At 53.0% G+C, this 20,707-nt stretch overlaps 2 long non-coding RNA genes across 4 annotated transcripts; one reads left to right on the top strand and one right to left on the bottom strand.

Annotated features, from left to right (window-relative positions):
- Positions 1–5,054: 5,054 nt before the first annotated feature.
- Positions 5,055–12,696, bottom strand: LOC128153500 (uncharacterized). Of its 2 annotated transcripts, XR_008238980.1 has the most exons (4): positions 12,077–12,696; positions 6,395–6,493; positions 5,841–5,901; positions 5,055–5,704 (listed from the first exon to the last, which is right to left on the bottom strand). It is a non-coding gene; the product is annotated as an uncharacterized LOC128153500 (long non-coding RNA). The 2 variants fall into 2 exon arrangements; XR_008238979.1 differs by lacking the exons at positions 5,055–5,704; positions 5,841–5,901; positions 6,395–6,493 and adding exons at positions 8,482–8,589; positions 9,058–9,116.
- A 1,536-nt stretch (positions 12,697–14,232) lies between these two features.
- On the top strand, positions 14,233–19,607 carry LOC128153523 (uncharacterized). 2 transcript variants are annotated; one of them, XR_008238997.1, is made up of 3 exons: positions 14,233–14,422; positions 14,718–14,762; positions 18,907–19,607. It is a non-coding gene; the product is annotated as an uncharacterized LOC128153523 (long non-coding RNA). The 2 variants fall into 2 exon arrangements; XR_008238996.1 differs by lacking the exon at positions 14,718–14,762 and having other exon boundaries at positions 18,963–19,607.
- Positions 19,608–20,707: the final 1,100 nt, after the last annotated feature.

Here is a 20,707-nt window from a genome sequence, read left to right as displayed (position 1 = left end):
AAAAGTATAGCCGAGCAATTAACTAGCAGAGGTAGGTACTCCTAAGTTTTGCAGTTCTTTGCTCTTATGACTAGATGAGAACAATGCTGAAACTGACCGCATGCGATTGAAACTGCGTTAAGCTTTAAGATCAAAGAACCAAGGACAAGAATAAAGACTTCAAGGACAGCCAGCAAGAACTTCAAATGGGCCGGTGGTCGCAAAAGCAGCCCTTCGTCTCAAATGGATCCTTCATTGCGCGTGATCGGATGTAGGCAGTGCTATGATAATCAGTTGCCATCATTTTTATGTATACGTATACTAATCTGATTCATATGCAATTAGTTAGTCTATATGACCTGTTTGTGCTAAAGCTGTGGCACGCACGCTAGGTGGAACTATCCCCCGTGCATCCAGCGCTGCAATGAAGAATGCCCGCTTTCTAAAACTCCAAAACGAGCCTTAGAGAGTTTCTTGGACCGGCTTTTCAGTATCAGAGGTACAAGGGAGGAAAGGAAAACAAAAAAAAGCAGCGGTGTGGGAAAGAGAGGGGGCCAGGGGAGGGGCAGGGAGGGACCAGAACGCAGAAGAGGGGAGAGAGAGACAGGGCCCTGAGGGCCCGGGGCTCACCACAGCTCTGTTTCTTGGCGCTGCCAGCAGGCTTTGCCAGTTCAGACGCTTCTTTCGGCTCCTCTCCCGCTCCCCTCCTCTTCCGTAACTCCGGCTGCACGGCCGTCCTCCCCCTAGGAGAACACGCGTCTCGCAGGTCTTGCAAGACGAGGCTTCCTAGGCACGGAGCCTCGCTCGCCCGCACGCCACGCGGCCGTACCGCACCGTCGGTGCTGCACACGGACCCTGCGGTGCACCCTGGCGGTCTGACCTGCTGTGGGCTACAAAGAGGGATCCTTCCACACGCGGAGAGGCAGGCTCTCTCTTGCCTGCAGCGGGAGGCAGCTGCCGGCCGGGCGGCCGGCCGGCCTTCCATTTCTTCTTCTCTACCTTTCTCTGGCCTCTCCAGCTTCAGCCGCAGCAGCTCCTGGCCACAGCCGGTAAGTGCCCTGCCTGTCCCTTTGTGCTCCCACGCCGCGCGGAGAGGGAGGCCCGGCAGAGGCAGCCCATGCAAGCTTTCCTTTCCGGCAGCGTTTCCTTACCGGGAGGAAGCAACGAGCGCGGCGGCACCTCCCGCCGGCGCCGCATTGCCGTTACCGTCGGACGGCACGTGCGGGACGGGGGCAGCCCCGCGCACTCGCAGCCTCCGAGCTGCAGTACCGAACATTGGTCGCAGGGTGGCAGCGGCGAGCGCTTGGCACGAGGCGCCAGCGCGGCTCCCCAGCGGCAGTACCGAACATTGGTCACGAGGTGGCGTAAGAGAGCGGCGGCGAAAGGCGCCGCCAGCGCGCATGCGCGGATCCCGAGCTCCTGTGCCGCGTTCTGGTTGCCAGGCAACAGCAGGAGGGCGGCAAAACGCGCCACCGCGCATGCGCGCCTCCCGAACGCCAGGACCGCCTTCTGGTTGCTAGGCAACAGCACGAGCGCCGTAAACCGCGCCACCGCGCATGCGCGGTTGCCGAGGCGTCGTGTCGCGCTACGGTTGCTAGGCAACAGCGGCGAGCGCCGTAAACGGCGCACCGCGCATGCGCGCCTCCCCGCTGCCGTACAGCGTCTCGGTCGCTAGGCAACAGCACGGGCGCCGTAAAGCCCGGCACCGCGCATGCGCGGTTGCAGAGGCGTCGTGTCGCGCTACGGTTGCTAGGCAACAGCGGCGAGCGCCGTAAAAGGCGCACCGCGCATGCGCGCCTCCCCGCTGCCGTACAGCGTCTCGGCCGCTAGGCAACAGCACGTGCGCCGTAAAGCCCGGCACCGCGCATGCGCGGTTGCAGAGGCGTCGTGTCGCGCTACGGTTGCTAGGCAACAGCGGCGAGCGTCGTAAAAGGCGCACCGCGCATGCGCGGTTTCCGAGCTGCCGTACAGCGTCTCGGTCGCTAGGCAACAGCACGGGCGCCGTAAAGCCCGGCACCGCGCATGCGCGGTTGCAGAGGCGTCGTGTCGCGCTACGGTTGCTAGGCAACAGCGGCGAGCGCCGTAAAAGGCGCACCGCGCATGCGCGCCTCCGAGCTGCCGTACAGCGTCTCGGTCGCTAGGCAACAGCACGGGCGCCGTAAAGCCCGGCACCGCGCATGCGCGGTTGCAGAGGCGTCGTGTCGCGCTACGGTTGCTAGGCAACAGCGGCGAGCGCCGTAAACGGCGCACCGCGCATGCGCGCCTCCCCGCTGCCGTACAGCGTCTCGGTCGCTAGGCAACAGCACGGGCGCCGTAAAGCCCGGCACCGCGCATGCGCGGTTGCAGAGGCGTCGTGTCGCGCTACGGTTGCTAGGCAACAGCGGCGAGCGCCGTAAAAGGCGCACCGCGCATGCGCGCCTCCCCGCTGCCGTACAGCGTCTCGGTCGCTAGGCAACAGCACGTGCGCCGTGAAGCCCGGCACCGCGCATGCGCGGTTGCAGAGGCGTCGTGTCGCGCTACGGTTGCTAGGCAACAGCGGCGAGCGCCGTAAACGGCGCACCGCGCATGCGCGCCTCCCCGCTGCCGTACAGCGTCTCGGTCGCTAGGCAACAGCACGGGCGCCGTAAAGCCCGGCACCGCGCATGCGCGGTTGCAGAGGCGTCGTGTCGCGCTACGGTTGCTAGGCAACAGCGGCGAGCGCCGTAAAAGGCGCACCGCGCATGCGCGCCTCCGAGCTGCCGTACAGCGTCTCGGTCGCTAGGCAACAGCACGGGCGCCGTAAAGCCCGGCACCGCGCATGCGCGGTTGCAGAGGCGTCGTGTCGCGCTACGGTTGCTAGGCAACAGCGGCGAGCGCCGTAAAAGGCGCACCGCGCATGCGCGCCTCCCCGCTGCCGTACAGCGTCTCGGTCGCTAGGCAACAGCACGTGCGCCGTGAAGCCCGGCACCGCGCATGCGCGGTTGCAGAGGCGTCGTGTCGCGCTACGGTTGCTAGGCAACAGCGGCGAGCGCCGTAAAAGGCGCACCGCGCATGCGCGCCTCCGAGCTGCCGTACAGCGTCTCGGTTGCTAGGCAACAGCACGAGCGCCGTAAAGCCCGGCACCGCGCATGCGCGGTTGCAGAGGCGTCGTGTCGCGCTACGGTTGCTAGGCAACAGCGGCGAGCGCCGTAAAAGGACCAGCGCGCATGCGCGCATCCCCACCTGCCGTACAGCCTCTCCGTTACCAGGCAACAGCGGGGGCCCAGCCACACGCACCACCGCGCATGCGCGCCTCCCCAACGCCACTTCCCACCTTCGCTCGCCGGCCAGCAGCACCCCCGCAACGATCCTCTTCTGAGCATCAGCTGGATGAGACACCACTGACAGCTCAGCCCAGTAGAGACCAGCCACAGGCGGCAGCTACTTACTGGGGGCACAGGGCTTACGTTTCCCTGCCCTTTCCCCACTCGCAGCCCGGGCAGTCCTCTTCATTGCCTCCGTTCCAAAAAGCACCCGAGTGGCTGGAGCCTTTACAGCAGTCAAGCGCAAACAACAGACAATGCGGGCGGTCGCTTCTGTCCCTGCCCCCCCACCCCATTCTCTAGAGAGGAGAAGCAGCACAGGGAACCTGCAAACGGCAGGGGGGGTTGCCCTGGACCAAGCCCCAGGGTCTGCTGTATCCGTCTGCACGTGGCATCAGGGTTGTGGGAGGGACAGCAGCCAGTCAACAGATGCTGGCGAGAGATTTAAAAAAAAAAAAAAATAACGCCTGGTTCAGGTGACAGCCTGAAGGCAGGCCACGAGAGACCCAAAGCTGCTTCGCGCCAGAGGGGCAGCTCTGTTCAGCAGGAAACGGCGCGTCCCAGCGGACCGGATGCGAGCGGCCGACCTGCAAGTGAGCGATACCCTGGCGATCCTGGGGCTCTGTTGGGGCGGGCGCACCTTTCCTCACCTCTGTGCTATCACAACTCTGCTCTCCTAATCCTGCACGCACGCAAGGCTTCTTGTGCGGGGCTCGTCTCTTATCGAAGAGACGCTGCACGGTGTTACTTACCGCCCTGCCCTCCGGCGTGCAAAGTAATTAGACGGGAAGCAGGGAAAGCAAAAGAGGCGCGTCGGGATATTAGATGTCCTCAGCAGATGACCGTAGAGCCCTCGAGGTTCCATCTTTGCTCCCTACAGGAGCGTGGCTCCGCACTCCTTGCCGCTCCCGCCAGCAAGCGTCACAATTGCCCTTTGCTGCCTGCAACGCGCAGTACCTGCACGGCCCGAGTACTGCTGCTTACGGAGCAAGAGGCGCTCGCTATAAAGCGGCAATGAAGAACAAGGACGGCCCGTCAAGACGGCAGGAGGAACACAGAGAGCCTCCAGCATTAGCCAGGCAGGGCTTCCAACTCACCTCGTGTCGTGGTTTAACGCCAGCCGGCAACGAAGCCCCACGCGACCGCTCGCTCGCTCCCCCGCCCCCAGTGGGACGGGGAGACAATCGGAAGGGCGGAAGTGGGAAAACTCGTGGCTTGAAACAAAACCAGTTGAATCATTAAAAAGAAACAACAACAACAACAACTTGTAAGGAAAAGAAGAAAAAAAAATGACAGAGAATGGGGTGCAGGCAGCATGCCAGGGGTCTGAAGCCTGACGGATGATGGGGGGGGTGGGTGTGTGGAATGGGGGGGGGGGGGCGGGCAGGAGATAGGAGAGCAGGGGATGCGGGGGGAAACAACTCGCGTGGGTTAAAAACTCGCGTGGGTGAAGGGGGCAGGCCGGAGCAACAGGGGGGCATATGGGGGAGAAACACACACGGGGGGAGGGTACAAAGGTGCACGGGGGGACACGGGTGGGGATGACCTACCCCAGGGAGTCCACCCGGGATGATCCACAGCAGGTAACTCACCTGGGATAACCCGCAACAGAGAATCCACACCAGATCATCCACACTGGGAGGACCCCCAGCAATGCCCCTCAAACTGCCTGTGCTTCACCCCCAATCTTCCCCAAACTGGGGAGTTTTCTGCTTTTTCAAAATACTCGGTTTGGGGTATGTTTCAGTGCTTTTCCACAACATAAAAAGGGGAGATCTTTTGGTTGTGGTTTTGTGCGTGAAAATGGGGTGGGTTTTTTTGCTTTCCAGCTGCACAAATCCAGGTGGATTTGGCTTTCCCAGGAGTCCCAAATTCGTTCGGTGTTTTCCGTTGCAGACCCAGAATCAGGGGGTTTGGGGTTGTCCTGGTTTCGGCTGGAATAAAGTTAATTTTCTTCTGAGTAGCTAGTACAGGGCCATTTTGGATTTAGGATGAGAACAATGTTGACAACACACCGACGCTTTAGTTGTTGCTAAGCAGTGTTTATACTAAGTCAAGGACCTTCCAGCTTCTCATACCACCCTGCCAGCGGAGGCTGGGGGTGCACAAGAAGAGTCGCTGAGCTAAAGGAGGATTCCAGGTAAACAGGTCAGCTCGAAATACACCAGCTCCTTTAAAAGTTAAGAGCGATTTGAACGCTTAAAATCAGCATTTAGGCTAATTGATGCCATTTTGAACACCTTCTTAGCATACAAGTAAACACTCTTGCCGGTGTTGGAAAACGTCTCCTCCCTTCCTTACAGCACTGCTGCAGGGAGATAACCCTGGGAGGCTGCGGGACGAGGTCGTATGCAATCAGAATCTATGCTTACGGATCCACCGCAACAGCTACAGCCCTTGCGCTGCTGCTGCTGCTTTGCATCTTGCTTGTTTGGTGAATAAAGCTGAAAGTGAAGTGGAAAACTTCAAAAAGCAAAATGAAAAATAAAGAATAAATCTCAGTAATTCACTTTACACTAAAAGGGTGTGCCCATGTTTATATACATCCAATAAAAATACATTACTGAAGCAGTAACTCACCAAAACCACCTCAGGACTCACTGTCACTAGTTACAAGGCTGCTGATGCTTCCTGGGAAAACCTGGAAAACACACGGAAGCGACGCCAGTTTGTCCTGTTTTGTCCGCGTCTCCTCTTTGACCTTGATTGCTTTTAGTACAGGTGCTAGTTATCTCAGTAAGGTTGTCGAGTACTCCTATAAGATATTTAAAAAACCTCATTGACTGCAGAAGCATAAAGCTTTTATCGTGAAAACAAAGCCCGTTTCTTCTGAACAGCTGAACTCTTACGAACAGTTCCTCCCCTCTTTTAGTACAAAATTATTTTCACGGTATCATTTACTAGTAAGCGCACGGAAACAGAAGATTACATGCTTTCAGGAAGAGGAAATAGACAGAGGGAAGTCAACTTGGCGTAGGCGTAACGTGCTCCAGAACAGACCTTAGTTTTAGTATTCGTATTAAAGTATTTCACAGAAAAAATGTGGAAGGAGAGTTGGCACATTCTTAATGTTAACTTTAAAGTCCATACTACAAGTACCTTTGGAAAAATGCAGACACACATCGTAGGCGTACCTTGTACTTGCAGACCACTACGGAATCTTTCCATCTGTCTTGTACTTTCACTGCAGAAGAAAGGGCAACCACGGTGAAATGGTGGCAGCTGACGTCCACCTGAGAGAGGGGGAAAAAAAAACCCCAACAAACAAAAAAACAAAACAAAACAAAAAACTTTAGCATAAAACTGGGTAGGAATCCAAAGCTGCCTTTTTTTGCGAAGGTTTGTGAAGACAGTACGACTGAGCAGAGCAAAAAGTATTTTTGCATCATCTTCGGTACAGCTGTTGACACAGGCCACTAAAGCTTTTGCATTTTTCAGACAACTGTGCTTTTTTTCTTTTTTTTTTTTTTTTTTGACTCATTGGTAACTTTAGTTTCACTAGAACTCACTTTCCTAGATACACGCAGGTGACAGACATAGAGACCTACATACATTTTCTCAAGCCTTAGTATAGCCAAGACTTCATCACCCTATATGTCCCAAGTTGAGTATTTTTGCTAAAGAGCACAGCAACACATCTGTCCTTGTGAACTGCCTCGTTGCAAAAAAGGAATGATTTTTTCCAGGCCGTTGCTCCAAACGGTCAAGATCTTTTAAATCAGCAGTTGCGCCACCAAACCCGCTCAGGGTCCCTCCTAGCTTTTGACTGCCCTGAGATTTAACAGGCACACGCTCCATTCCATCTTCCAACAGCAAAAACACGTTAACGCTCTCGGACCCAGAGCGCAACCCTACAGATGTCCACACACACACCCCTTGCCGTTTTGATGAGGAGCCACCGAGCATCCCTGCGAGCACAGCTGCACGCGCCAGATCGGTTTCACCTACGCCGCCAGTGACCGGTTTCGATGAATGTAGTTTCTGACGCTTTAAACCGAAAACCGTATCTCGATGCTTCGCCACAGTAGAAACGACCCATCGCTAGAATGCTACAAAAACGCAGCAACACAAATTGCAAACCCACAGCAGCAACAGCTCCAGAAATATTTAGACCAGGAACAAGGGAGAAAAATAAAACAGCTTCATCTCACGCGCAGGGGAGCGGCAGGCAGAGAAAAGGGTCGGCATTCTGAGCCCTTACAGAAAACGGGCATTCTCCTTCCATTCCTCAGCCCGTCCGTTAAGGTCTCAATACCGCAACGCTACTACGGCAACGTCGAGAGTAGGGAACAACAGCCCTGCCGCTGGACTTGCCAGTGACCCATGCTATTTACCCAGCAGGATGCGTACGCAGAGGGACACGTTTTGCCACGCACAACCCTGAACTTCCTGAAAATTTACGTTTACCAAAAAAAAGCCATTTGGAACATATTGCCAAACAACATTTGGCAATAAAGCTTTGATGCGTTTGACACACGCAAATTTTTGGTCACTTGCTATTTGCTTCCTGTTGCTGCTGCTGTTCTTCCTTCAGAAATTCTACTTGTAGCCAAGTTATTCACTACTGGTTCAAGCATTTGCCTTCCTGGTATTACCAGCACATTCACAGAGGCAAGTAACTTAATTGCTCTTCTACGATTATCCAAATGACAATTACAGCCATGAAAGAGAAGGAGAGGTCAGGCAGCAGAAGAGCTCTGCAGGCTGGCACCAGTCAATAATGCACTCTTTAAAAACAAACAACAACAAAACAAAACCGTGACCCTGTATCCTTTTTTTTTTTTTTTTTTTTTTTTTCTTTCAGAGCTCATCCCTGCCTCAGCATTTTGTCTCGTCAGAGCATGAAGCGCAGGTGACCCGTACCCTGACGACTTTTGCGTGAGATGAATGCCTGTTCAGAAATAGTCCAGATCTGCAGGACTGGCGTCATTTTTATGGTTTTAATCATCATAACTCAGATTTTATTTACTCACGCATTTGTGAGGAAAGTAATTAACTTTTAGACACTGCCTCTCCTTTTTTTTGAGGGGGGGGGGGTGGGGGGGGGGTGGAATGTGTTAGAGACTGAAAAAAATTACGATTCAGAGCTCCCAACCATGACAGAGTGGTGGAGAAAGCAATGAAAGCAAAGACCAACGGCAGCAACATTAACTGAAAGCTGGCTTTAATTCCGATCACGTACTTAAGCGACTCTCCAAGTCTACGCCTCGGTCCGATGAACGACTAGTCCTTTTTTGGAAGGACGAACTTTTTTAGTTAAAAGGCCTAGACTGAAGACTCCGCTGAACGGAATGGGGATTGTGCCACGGGACAACATGCCATCAACACTCTTAATGGGGAAGGGAAAAAAAAAAATCAAACAAAAATCAAGTTTAAGTACCCGTTTCCATCATGTTTCACCCATTACATTTCTACTGGCATCTAGGTGCTCAAAAGTGAACTACAGGGACACCACATATTCCTAAAAATTCAGTTATACATAAAAAAATAAAAGGCTATCTCCAACTTGCCCATAAAATCAGTATGAACAGAGAGAAGAGAAACACTCGACCCTAAAGAAGCTAACAGGCAGCTCTGAATTTACCAGACATGAAATTTCGTTCTTTCACCTGAAACACAAACGTATCAAGGGACCAGTTCAGGAACAGGGCACGATCTGTTAACAGCAATTTTTCCATCAGCTCTTCTGCACTAGCAGCAAATTTGCCTTTTCTGTGGGTTTAACGTGGAGCATCTGTAGTGCCCTCGAACTCGCAAGTGCTTCTCTCCGCTCCCCCAGCCTGATACGTGCGATTACCTGAGCAGCAAGCGGAATTAACCACGCAGGATTTTCTTCGTGTGACGCGGAAGGTGACACTGGGAAAAGAGGAGACAAAGAAATGAACCTGCTTGTCACACCCAGCCAGCGGTGAAAAGACAGGGGAGGATTCTGCCGGAAGGGCTCTGCACCCCAGGAGCTCCCGCCGGCCGGTTTCTCTCCCCTTTGCCCGGTACCGAGGGGACGACGACACCTCGCCCGCACCCCCTCGCGGGGGGGGGCTGCCCCAGGAGAGCCGGGGGACCCCCACCTCGCTTCTGCCCGCGGGAACGGACCGGGCGAGACCCTCCACGCAGAGAGAGGAGCGTGGCGTGGATCGCATCCCCGAGGGAAGAGGCCGGTCTCCCCGCTGGCAGAAGGACAACTCACCTCCCTGCTGCTCGGAGCCGCTCGCTGCAGACAGCCCTGCCTGCGCCGGGCCGCTCTTCAGCCGTGCTGGGAGCGTGGTCCGGCCGACGGACGCTCCAGCGAAAAGACGCTCCAGCTCATCGCGGCTCCTGCTCGTTCCAGCCGCAGGTACTTTTGCCTCTGGCTAACGCACGCTCCAGACAGCGGACGCCCCGCCTCGTTCCAGCTCCCGCTTGCTACAGTTCTGGCTCACTGAAGCCCCAGCTCCGCGGTGAAGCTCCGGCTGATTTCAGCTGCTTCTCCTTACAAGCTCCAGCTATGTGCAACGGCCTGGGCTTTCCATAAGGTTGTATATCAACTGCTGTCAAAACCGGAGCATTAGGATTAAACATCAGAGTTACACGCCGTATAAACATTCGTTAGTTTGGGCGATGAATTACTGAACAAATATTCTGAGCAGCGCAGAAAGAAGAGCTGCACTCAAAGAGGGCACGTGGGGTCTGAAAAGCGCCTTTCCCCCCACAGACCATCGCAGATGTTGAGTTCGGCCTGCTGCGTGCCGGCCTCCCGAACTTCGGCGTCCGACACAACCAGACCCCCATCTCCAGGGAGGGTCCACGCACCCTGCCCACCCCCTGCTTACCCCCGCAGCTCCCCACACCCTCCCACCCGCCTGCCAAAACAGCCAAGCCGGCTCCCGCTTTTGGCCCCCACGCCGGCTGACTCGGGGCCCATTTGGGAGCCAAAAAACCCGGCTGCCGAGCCTGTTCTCAAGGCCCAAAAACGCAGGGCCGGACCTCTGTTTCTGGGCCCAAAGCCGCGCAGCAGCTCGGTCTGTTTCCGAGCCCCAAAATCAGCCAGGCGAGCCTGTTGTCAAGCCCCAGGAACAGAAAACTTGTTCTCCATTTCTGACCCTGCAGCGCCCACGGGCGACGCCGAGCGTAGCCACCCCACAGCCCTGCACCCCCGGGGCCCCACGCGCAGTTTTGGGGAGTGCTCGGGACCTGCGGAGGGCCCGGCCCCACGCCTCTGCGGGGCAGCCCCAGCACAGGCAGGGCGTCGCTTCACGATCGCCGTTTCAGGCTTTATTTCCCCGCCACGGCCAGGCCCCCACCCCAAACCCCCGAGCCGAAGCACCCCCGCGGGTAGCCGGGCCCAGCCACCTGGAAAACAAGAAAACCAAAGAGGGAACAAGACAGAGAACGTGGGGAGAGGCAAGGAGACGGACACAGAAACAGAGAGAGCGCGAGAGGGATAGGGAGCAGGACAGAGAGATGGAGCGAGAAAGGAAAAAGGGACGGGAGGCAGAACCAAAAGAAAGAGACACAAGGACGGGGAGCAGGACAAAGGGACGGAAGAGAAAAAAAAAACAGCGACGGGCTGCAGGACAGAGATGAAGGGATTAAATAGACACAGGGAGCACGACAGGAGGACAAAGAGAGACAAAAGGGACAAAGAGCAGGCCAGCATCGGAGGGGAGAAAACCAACTGCGATGGGCAGTGGGAGAGAGATACGGAAAAAGAAAAAAATACTGAGGAACAGAAAAAAGAAAGAAGAGACAGCTAGCTGGACAGGGGGACACAGTTAGAAAGGACGGGGGAGGGAACGGGGCAGAGAGAGACAGACAGAAAAGGTAGCAAAAGAAAGCAAGGCAGAGGGACAGCAGGGCGAGGAGGGGGGGAAGGGACAGGGGTCTGGACGGAGATGGAGAAATAAGCAGCAGGGACAGAGGAAAAGAGACAGAAAGAGGGACAGGGAACATGGCAGAGAAGGACAAATCAGGACAGCGGCAGGACGGAGATAAAAAACTGGGACGGTCCTCACGACAGAGAGGAATACAAATACAAGCAGGGAGCGGGACAAAGGTATACAGCGAGAAACGACGGGACAGGAAGCAAGGCAGAGCGACAGACAAGAACAATGACAACGAGAGAGAGAGAGAGAGACAGACAGACAGAGACCGTGAGAAGCACAGGGGGTTGGGGAATTTAGAAAAAGAAGTATCAGGAGCCCTGCAGAGAGAGGGAGGGTGAATAAAAAAGGGGCAGGAAGCAGCACAAAGGGTCAGAGAGAGTAAGAGATGAACAGGAAGGAGGACGGGGACAGTGAGATCCAGAATGACAAAAATAAACAGCAACAGCGAGCAAGACAAAGGGACAGAGAGAGAAAGAGAAAGTAGAAAGAAGAGAGATAGGAAGGCAGGGACACAGAGCGGCACGTACAGGCGCAGAGAGGAAAAGAACGCCAGGGAACAGGCCAGAGAAATTGGGAGGCGGGGAAAGAGGTGGATGCAGATCAGGACAAGGAGATGGAAAAGGAAAAAACAGCGACTGGCTGCAGGACAAAGACGGGGGGCGGCGGGGGGGGGAAGAGGGAGAGGGAGCAGGACAAGAACGCAGAGAGAAAAAGGAAGGGGGGGCAGTCGAACAAGAGAGAGAAAGGGGGAGAGGAAGAGGGAGCAGGACAAGAGAATAGACAGAAGAGGAGAGATACAGGGAAGAAAAAAAAAAAAAAACAAAAAAACACAAACACCACCCAAAAAACCCCAAACGTCACAGCAGCATGGGAAAGCGAGGGGGCCAGGAGAGGGGGAGGGAGGGACCGGGACGCACAAGACGAGCGACAGGGCCTCGAGGGCCCAGGACTCACCACAGCTCTCGCTCTTGGAGCTGCCAGGAGACCTTGCCAGCTCAGACGCTTCTTTCTCCTTCTCTCCTCCCTTCCTCTTCTGGAACTCCCGTCGCTTGGCTGTCCTCCACGTAACGGAACACGCGAGCGTCTCACAGCTCTTACGAGATGAGGCCTCCTAGACACGTAGCCTCGCTCGCTCGCTACGTGGCAGTACCCCGCTGCTGGTCGTGCATACAGACCCTGGCGGTCTGACCTGCTGCGGACTACGAGGAGGGATGCTCCCACACCCGGAGAGGCAGGCTCTCTCTTGCCTGCAGCGGGAGGCAGCTGCCAGCCAGACGGCCTTCCGCTGCTTCTTCTTTACCTTTCTGTGGCCTCTCCAGCTTCCGCAGCTCCTGCCCACAGCCAGTAAGCGCTCCGCCTGTCCCTCTGCGCTCCCGCGCCGCGAGGAGAGGGAGGCCAGGCAGAGACAGCCCACGCAAGCCTGAGGCTGCTGCAGTCAACGGCATCCCCAGGGGACGAACGGACAACCGCACCCACAGCGTGGCCTCTGGGAGAGGGAAAGAGGCAGCAGTGACCGTTATTACCGCAGCTCGACCCTGGCCGGAGCCCCTCCTTCCGCAGGGGCTTCCGCAGACGCCGCTCGTCCCCCGCGCCGCTGCTAACGGCACCCCCGTTAAGGGAGACTCGAGACCACCGCAGGGCCAGCTTGCTGCCCTCGCGACAGGGCTCGGGGCTGCCTGCGGCTACAGCGCAGGCTTCGGGGGAGGGGCTGGAGCTGGGGGCAGCCGCACGGGCCGAGCGGGGCCGGGGGAGCTCTGGCGACTCGGGCAGGCGCCCGCTGGCCGCGCCTGGGGGGTGCCCGCCTCCGTCCCCTCTTCCCTTCTACCGGCTCTCTCTCGGGGAACTCCCCGGCGCTGCCCTGGCCCGGCTCGCCTCCGGCCGACCGGCAGCCTGCCGCGGCGGCCGCTTCGCAGCTTCCCGTCCCGCCAGCCCCGGGCGGCCAGCGGGCAGGAGGCACCCCGCGCCCCCGCCCCCCGCCGGAGGGGATCGCTCGCCTCACCCGCGGTCCCGGCGCTCGCCCGCTGCCGCCGAGACCCGCGCGCCGCCACGCTGCTCCCGGGGACCGCGCATGCGCCGGAGGGGCCGGAGCCGGCGCGCGAACGCCGGGCTGCCCCACGCGCAGGACGGCGCATGCGCCCGGGAGGGCTGGTCAGGGAGCGGGCGCAGCGGGAAGCCCGCGGAAAACCACGCGAAACCGGCAACGCTCCTGCGTCTGACCTGGTCGCACTCCGGGGGCCGCGGCGGCGGCAGCAGCGAGGACTACGCCGCGCCCGAGAGCCACGCGGCTGCCCGGCCGCCGAGTCCGCGGAAACTACAGCTCCCGGCATGCCCCGAGGGGACGCCGCTTCCGTTTCCGCCCACCCCCACGCCCGCGCAGCCGCAGTCCCCGCCGAGCCCCCAGCGCCGCTCCGGGCAGCTCCGGCGCGCTCCCGCCGCCGGCTCCGGCACGGCGCGGCACCCCCCGCCCGGCTCCGGCTCCGGTCAGTCCCCGCCGCCGCCGCTGCTCCGGCACGGCACCCCCCGCCCGGCTCCGGGCAGCGCCCGCCGCCGCCGCTCCGGCACGGCGCGGCCCCGCCCCGCTGCCGCTCCGCGCGTCCGGCACGGACCCCGCCGTCCTCCTCGGGGCTTTCCCCGGGACCCGCCGGGCGATTGCGCAAGCCCCGCCACGGGGCCCGAGCCCCCCCCGGCCCACGTGCTCCCGGCCCCCCGCGAGCCCCCAGGGCCCGGGCCCCGGCCCCGCCCCCCCCGGCCTCGGCACAGGCGGCCCCCACCTCCCCCGGGCCACCCCCGCCTGGGACGTTCGCGGTCCGAGGGGCGCCCGGCCCCGCTCACCTTCTCCCGAGGGGCAGCCGCAGCCCGGCCACCGCTCCGCTCCGCTCCTGCCTGGGCTCCCACCGGCCCCGCCGCGGCCCCTCCCCCGGCAGCCCCCCCTTTCCAGGGAGGGGCCGTCGCCATCAGCCTCACTGCCCGCACCTGGGGCTCCTCCAGCCCCGGCCCGCAGCTGTGGTACCGAAAGCCAGAATAAAACTCCACAACACCCATGGGAAGTTCAGAAGCAGGCGCTTCGTTTATGGAATGAAAGATGTCAAAGTAAGATGACTCTTGACGAGCTGTTCACTGGGGTAAAAATACAGATTTTAATACCCGTCTTATTTTAGTTCTAAGACTTGGCAATTGCCAGGTATCATCTTTTCGATTTACCCAGGTCCACCGTCGAGGCCACAAGGGAGATTTCTTCCAGAGAGAGGAGAGAGTTATTAAGTCTAAAGTCCATTATTTGCTTTTGTCCTTCAGGAAAAGGTGAGTGGATCGTATATCATCACTAGTCACCCAAACAGTTAACCCTAAACTTTTCACCTGTCCTTTAATACAGTCAATTCCAAGCTAATTTTTTTCCATTATTAAGAGGGGAGCCAGGATCATTTAAAATATTATTCCACTTTCTACAGATACATCCCCCATCTTAGAGCTTTAGCTACTAGAGAAGGTCTTTGGATTTTGGGGTCAGAGGAGTTGCAAGTCTAAACTTTCATACCCTTCTCTTTAGGATGTGTGATTTTTCTCTCTTTGTCTAAACCAATCTAAATTTCCATAGATGGTCCTGACTCTGGGTGGATCTAACAAGGATCCTGGAACTCCAGTAAATTCCAAACATCGTTTTATATTTTAAATAGGATCCCAAGTTCCTTTTCGCACTTGTCTCTACGGTTTTGCCAGCTGACAGCCCCAAGGGGTGTTTGTACAAGTCTCTCCCGAAGGGCGATAAATTAATTCTTTTGTCCGTGAGGTGGATGGTTTGGTAATGTTATAATTCAAAATGCTATAATTCCTTCTTTCAAATTTAAAAAAATAATTGCCTTTTAAATCCATCCAATTTAATTTGCTAAAATGATTCTCATTGTTCTACGTCTTTTCTCAAGTTTTGGTTAAATTCAATGTCAGTATTCTCCACGGAACTAGATTTTCATCTGACTTTGGAATCGGAAGGCAGGCTGTTATCGAGGTTAAATTTTGTGTCTTTACAAAACTTTGAATCAATTCCAAAACTAGAATTTTTTTTTTTTTAATCAAAATTACAGAAACGGTTAATATCAAGATTAATAGCTCAAACAATAATTGTTTCATTTTGTTTATCTTGTGTTTAGAACCCCTCAAAAAAAATACTTAAACCCTATAACACACAAAAAGATTACTGCCCTTGACAATATTCCTAATAGCAACCCCAATATTATAAACTTTACACAATTATTTTCCCAAATAGATAACGTGAAACTTACTTACAGGTTTTCAGTTTCAAAGGGCCAGTTTCTTTAGACTTCCAATTTCCTGTTGGTGCTTTCTTTAGTCTTGAATAATGAAGCCAAGGTTCTTCTCCCAGACCTTTACTGCTGTAAGCGTTCTTAAAATGACTCGATACGGTCCTTTCCACTTCTCAGTGATTTTATATATATTCAATCTCCTGGTCGGAAGGGATGCGCTGCTACGTCCACTTCTAAGGGTCCAGCTGCGGAGACATACTGACGAAGTTCTTGAAAAGAATTTCTTAAAGAAATCATAACACCTTTTAAAAACATATCTCCAAAGCCACTCAAGATACTCAGAACATAGGTCTCTTGATACGGTCTTTCATATAACATTGCATAATGACTTAAATTTTCTTTCTCTTCTGGCTATACTCTGATTCTTAATAGAGCCATGGGTAAGGCTTTAACCCACGTGAGTGAGTGAGGTTTCCTGACAAATTTTACTCAACTGTTGCTTAAGGGTATAGTTCATTCTCTTTCTTCCCCGCCCCCCCTTGCTTGTGGTCTATATGGGGTGTGATAGTCTCAATCTATAGATAATATTTTGCTCAACTTGTCTCATCATCTTTGCTATAAAATGAGGGCCATTGTCAGATGACATTCTTACAGGCACCCCATATTTTGGTATTATCTCTTTGAGCAAGACTTTAACTACTTCTCTTGCTTTGTTGGTGCGACAAGGGAAAGCCTCGGGCCACCCAGTAAAGAGATCAACTAAAACTAGGGTAGATCCTTCTTTTCAAGGCAATTCTATAAAATCAATTTGCTAGTATTCCCCTAAAAAATTTCCTTATTTAATAATTCCAAAGATAATCTTATTACTGATTTGGGGATCATTTTATATATAAATTTCACATCCGCTTATAATTGTTTAAACAATCTTTGTCATATTTTACTTTCTGTTCCCCGATAGCCTTTGTTATGTTCAGCTCGGGCAATTTCTCTTATTATTGTGGGCGGGACTATTATTTGACCTGTCGGTATTACAGCCTGTCCTGTTTCATTTTGTTAGCCTGCAATCTAACAATTAATTCTTCCATCTTTTTCATTATAATTTGGAGTTTCTTTAGGCAATTTTATACTTTTCTCTGGAACTAGCGCTAGGATGCCTTTTTCTGCAGCCTCTTTAGCAGCTTTATCAGCCAGTCGGTTACCTGCGTTAGGAACAGTCTTACCTAATTGATGCGCTTTACAGCGCGTTACCGTGACCGCTGTTGGTTTTTGAACGGTTTCTAACAATTTCGGTATTTGTTCTGCATGCTGAATGGTGGTTCCTTGTGCAGATAACAGTCCTCTCTCTCTCCATATCGCTCCATGCGCACGTACTACTCCAAAAGCGTACTTTGAGTCTGTCCAAATGTTGACTCGCTTTCCTTGACTTAGTTCCAGAGCTCGAATAAGAGCTCTCAATTCAGCCTTTTGGGCAGATATCATCGAAGGCAAAGTTCGCAACGCAATTACCTCCTCGGTTGTTATTGTCTATCTCGATAAACGTTTTCCTTCACAGATGAAACCGCTTCCGTCGGTATAGAGTTCCCAGTCTGTTTCTTCTAGCGGCACATCTCAGAGATCCAGTCAGCTGGGGTAAACTCTTTCGATTGTCTGCAAGCAGTCACGTTCCAGTTCTCCTTTAACTTGACCGGTTGTTGAAAACGCAACAGGGTTAACGGTGGTAGTAGTTCTTAAGTAAACATCATCTTGTTCCAGCAACACCACTCGGTATTTCAGCATTCTGCTAGGGGATAACCAATGCCCCCCTTTCTGTTTTAGCGCAACAGTTATCGTATGGGAAACGTACAGCGATCCTTTGTCCTCAGGTGAACTTACGAGCTTCCTGGATCAGTAGCGCAGTTGCAGCGACGGCTCTCAGACGACCGGAGCATCCCAGACGCACGTGATCTAATCGCTTCGAGAAGTAGGCCACAGCTCGCCCACTTGGCCCTAAATATTGGGCCAGGATGCCCAGAGCTATACCTCTTCTTTCGCGAGTGAAAAGTTCAAATGTCTTTGTGAGATCTGGCAGGCCTAGGGCTGGCACCCCTATTACAGCCTGTTTCAATTCTTTGAAAGTAGCTTTCTCGGCATCAGTGACGTGCGGAAAACAGACTCCGCAGTCAGTGAGATTGTAAAGTAGGTATGTTCATCCGGCGCTGGGCAGCACGGGGGGTAGTCCCACCAAAGTCGTGCGCACCCGACTCGGCAGTTTGTCTCAAGTTTATACAGTCAAGTGTTACATATTCACAATACGCCTATACATATGCGTGACCTATCCCCGCTTCCTATTAAAATTAGCTCCGAGAGGTCATTTCCATAGTCTCCTCTCAACTGCGCTTGCGCAGTGCCTCTTTATGGTGGTCGTCTGGTGGTCGCAGAGATGAAGAGAGATGACTCCTCTTCGTCACCGCTAGTAACCTTTTTTCTTGCGCAGGCTCAGTGATTTCTTGGTATTCACCCAAGCCGCAAGACCGGTCTTAGCTGGCTCTTGGGGCCTGCTCCTGCTTCTTATCGGGAGCTGTCTCTACCTCATTGGCTGGTCCTTGGGACCAGCTCTTCTTATCAAAGACTGTCTTTGCCTCAGCTAATTTCAACAATGTAAGCGCTAAACATCATCTCTCATCCCCCTTTATTATGTCTACTGAGATTCTTTTGACTCCCCTTGTCTCATCAGTCCAATCCATCGTTTGAGGTTTTGAGCTGCTCCTATAAAGGTCGGACCAGCAAGCCACAACTGATAATCTACAGGTGACACCACGCAACCATTCCCGGAAATGCTCGTCATTAATTTGTTAGTCTTAGGTTCGGAGAGACGACAAATTGCCTCTTTGCTCTCAGTTCCTAATTGTCTCTGTCCTTTTAGGATTTTAAAACTCAAATAAGTTTCTTCTTTCTGGGTTATTTGGGTTTTTTCTTTTGACACTCGCTATCCACTGATTCCCAAAGAGTTCAAAAAGTTAATAGTTAACTTTGTGCATTGTTCTTCCATCTCAGCTACAATTAACAGATCATCCATACATTTCAACAAGATTTCTTGATTATTTTCTTTCTTCCAAAGCTCTAATTCTCGTGCCAATGGATTTCCAAAAATGGTAAGACTATTCTTAGAGCCTTGAGGCAAGACTGTCCGTGTATATTGTCTTTTTCTCCCAGTCTCAGGATTTTCCCATTCAAAAGCAAAAAGCTCTTGACTGTTGGGATCCAAGGGAATACAGAAAAAGGCATCTTTTCAGTCTAACGCTGTGAACCGTTCTCGTTTCTCTGTTAGGGTTGTTAACAAAGTATAAGGATTTGCTGCTACCGGATGAATATCTTGTACTATTTGATTTATTGCTCTGAGGTGTTGAACTAATCTATAATCTTTTTCATTAGCCTTTTAACAGGCAAGGTCGGGGTGTTATATTTGGATTCACATTCTGTTAACAATTTATATCTTAAAAATTTTTGTATTATCAATACTAACCCTTTCCGGCTTTCCAGTTTTAGGGGGTATGGCTTAATTCTTAGCGGATTCGATCCTGGCTTTAAATCAAGTCTCACAGGTTCTGCTTTTTGGATTTACCGGGAACTTCCCAGTCCAGACGATTGGAATTACAGCATTATACTTTGACTGGTATGATCTTCTGCTTTCGGTAACCATCCTGTAACAACAAAGCCACTGCTTCGATACGTTTAGTTTCTGGAATTAAAATTTTAATCTCTCCATTTTTTAATTTAATTTCTGCCTCTAAGTTCTCCAGTAGATCTCCCCTTAACAGGAGTTTAGGAGAATTTGGCACGTACAAAAACTGCCGAGTGACCCGTTGCTTTCCTAATTTCATTGTTAAAGATTTAAAGAAGGGTCTAGTTTCTCGTTCACTTGTTGCACCAACACCACCAATTTCTTCAAAACTTAACTCTCCCTCTAAGGTATTTAAAACTGAAAAGGTGACTCTAGCGTCAATTCAAATTCAATTTTCTGTTCTCCCAGTTTAGCTGTAACCAGAGCTTCTGCTGGGAGACTCCCCTCCGGTCCCCGTCAGCTGCGTTCACTTAAAAAGAACAAATCTACCTATGGCACTTCATTCCATTTACTCTCTCTCCTACAAAACAACAGTAATTGCAATATAGTATTATAACTCAAAGTTCTGTTTGTTTCCCATTTTTCCTGCAATTCACCCCAGTGTGCCAATAAACATCCCAACGGTGATGTTTTTGGTATCTTTTCATCAGCAGTTCTATTTCCTGCACTCTTATTCTTAAACAATTTTGCTAGTGCCATTATACTTATATACATTCAAATCCCAAATACCAAACAAACGCAAATGACAGTTGTCCCAAATAATACACAAAGTCCAACCCAGCAATAGCTTTCGCTTACGACTTAGGGGCAGACGCCTAGGCTTCCACTGCAAACGGGTACCCTCCAAGCCCCAACCCTGCGAAGCTTTCGCCGCGCCTCACGGGCAGGCTTTCCAAACAAATTCCAAAGAAGCAGCGCCTTACCTTTTTTCCAGGGAACGCCGCGAGGAGCTTTGTGAGTCGAGGGCGATGGTTCTCCCCGAGAATACCTCGGCGCCGGCCGGAGTTTGATCGACACTCGATCTCGTCCGGTCTCACTCGCAAGGTCCCGTCTGGGTCGCCAAAACCGTTACCGAAATCCGGAATAGAACTCCTTAACACCAACGTGAAGTTAAGAAGCGGGCACTTCGTTTATCGCAGCGCTGGGGACACGGGGGATCGCTCCTCCAAAGGCGTGTCCCACTTAGTATCAAAATCCGTCAGTTTTTACAGACTTTTTCTGTCAGGTCATTGTTACGTAAGCTCTTTCCATAAAAAGGCATACTATGCTCGTTCTTAAATTTAACCTTTCTAAGGATTGGTCCTTTGATTATATAAGCTTATCAATATTCTTATTTAAAAACAATCATTGGTCAGTTACACTTAGCTCTACTGACTGGAATCTTCGATACTCAAATCAAGATGGGAAGGGTAAGGGGGTTTCCAAGCAGCAAACTGGCGTCCACGACGGTTTCCTTCGTTTCTTGAAAAGGAACATAGAAAAACCTGTAACTTCCTGGTGAGGTTTCTAGGGTTAGCTATTTCCAACCTTAACAATATTAAGGTTCCAATAGTCACACGTAACGCAGTTCCTAAAGTTTCTATGGCTACGTTTCAAACGTAACAATCCTATACGTTACGCTTCACAATTTTACTTCTTAATCAAACCTAACTCTTCTATGTGATTAAATTTTGATTTCTTTACCAGAATATTTGCAACAGCTGGAGCCCAGCAGGAACAGGGGGG

This window comes from Harpia harpyja, chromosome 17, assembly GCF_026419915.1.
Source record: "Harpia harpyja isolate bHarHar1 chromosome 17, bHarHar1 primary haplotype, whole genome shotgun sequence".
NCBI lineage: Eukaryota > Metazoa > Chordata > Aves > Accipitriformes > Accipitridae > Harpia > Harpia harpyja.
The sequence above is the reverse complement of the archived record's forward strand: the minus strand, read 5'-3'. Positions and strand labels throughout refer to the sequence as shown.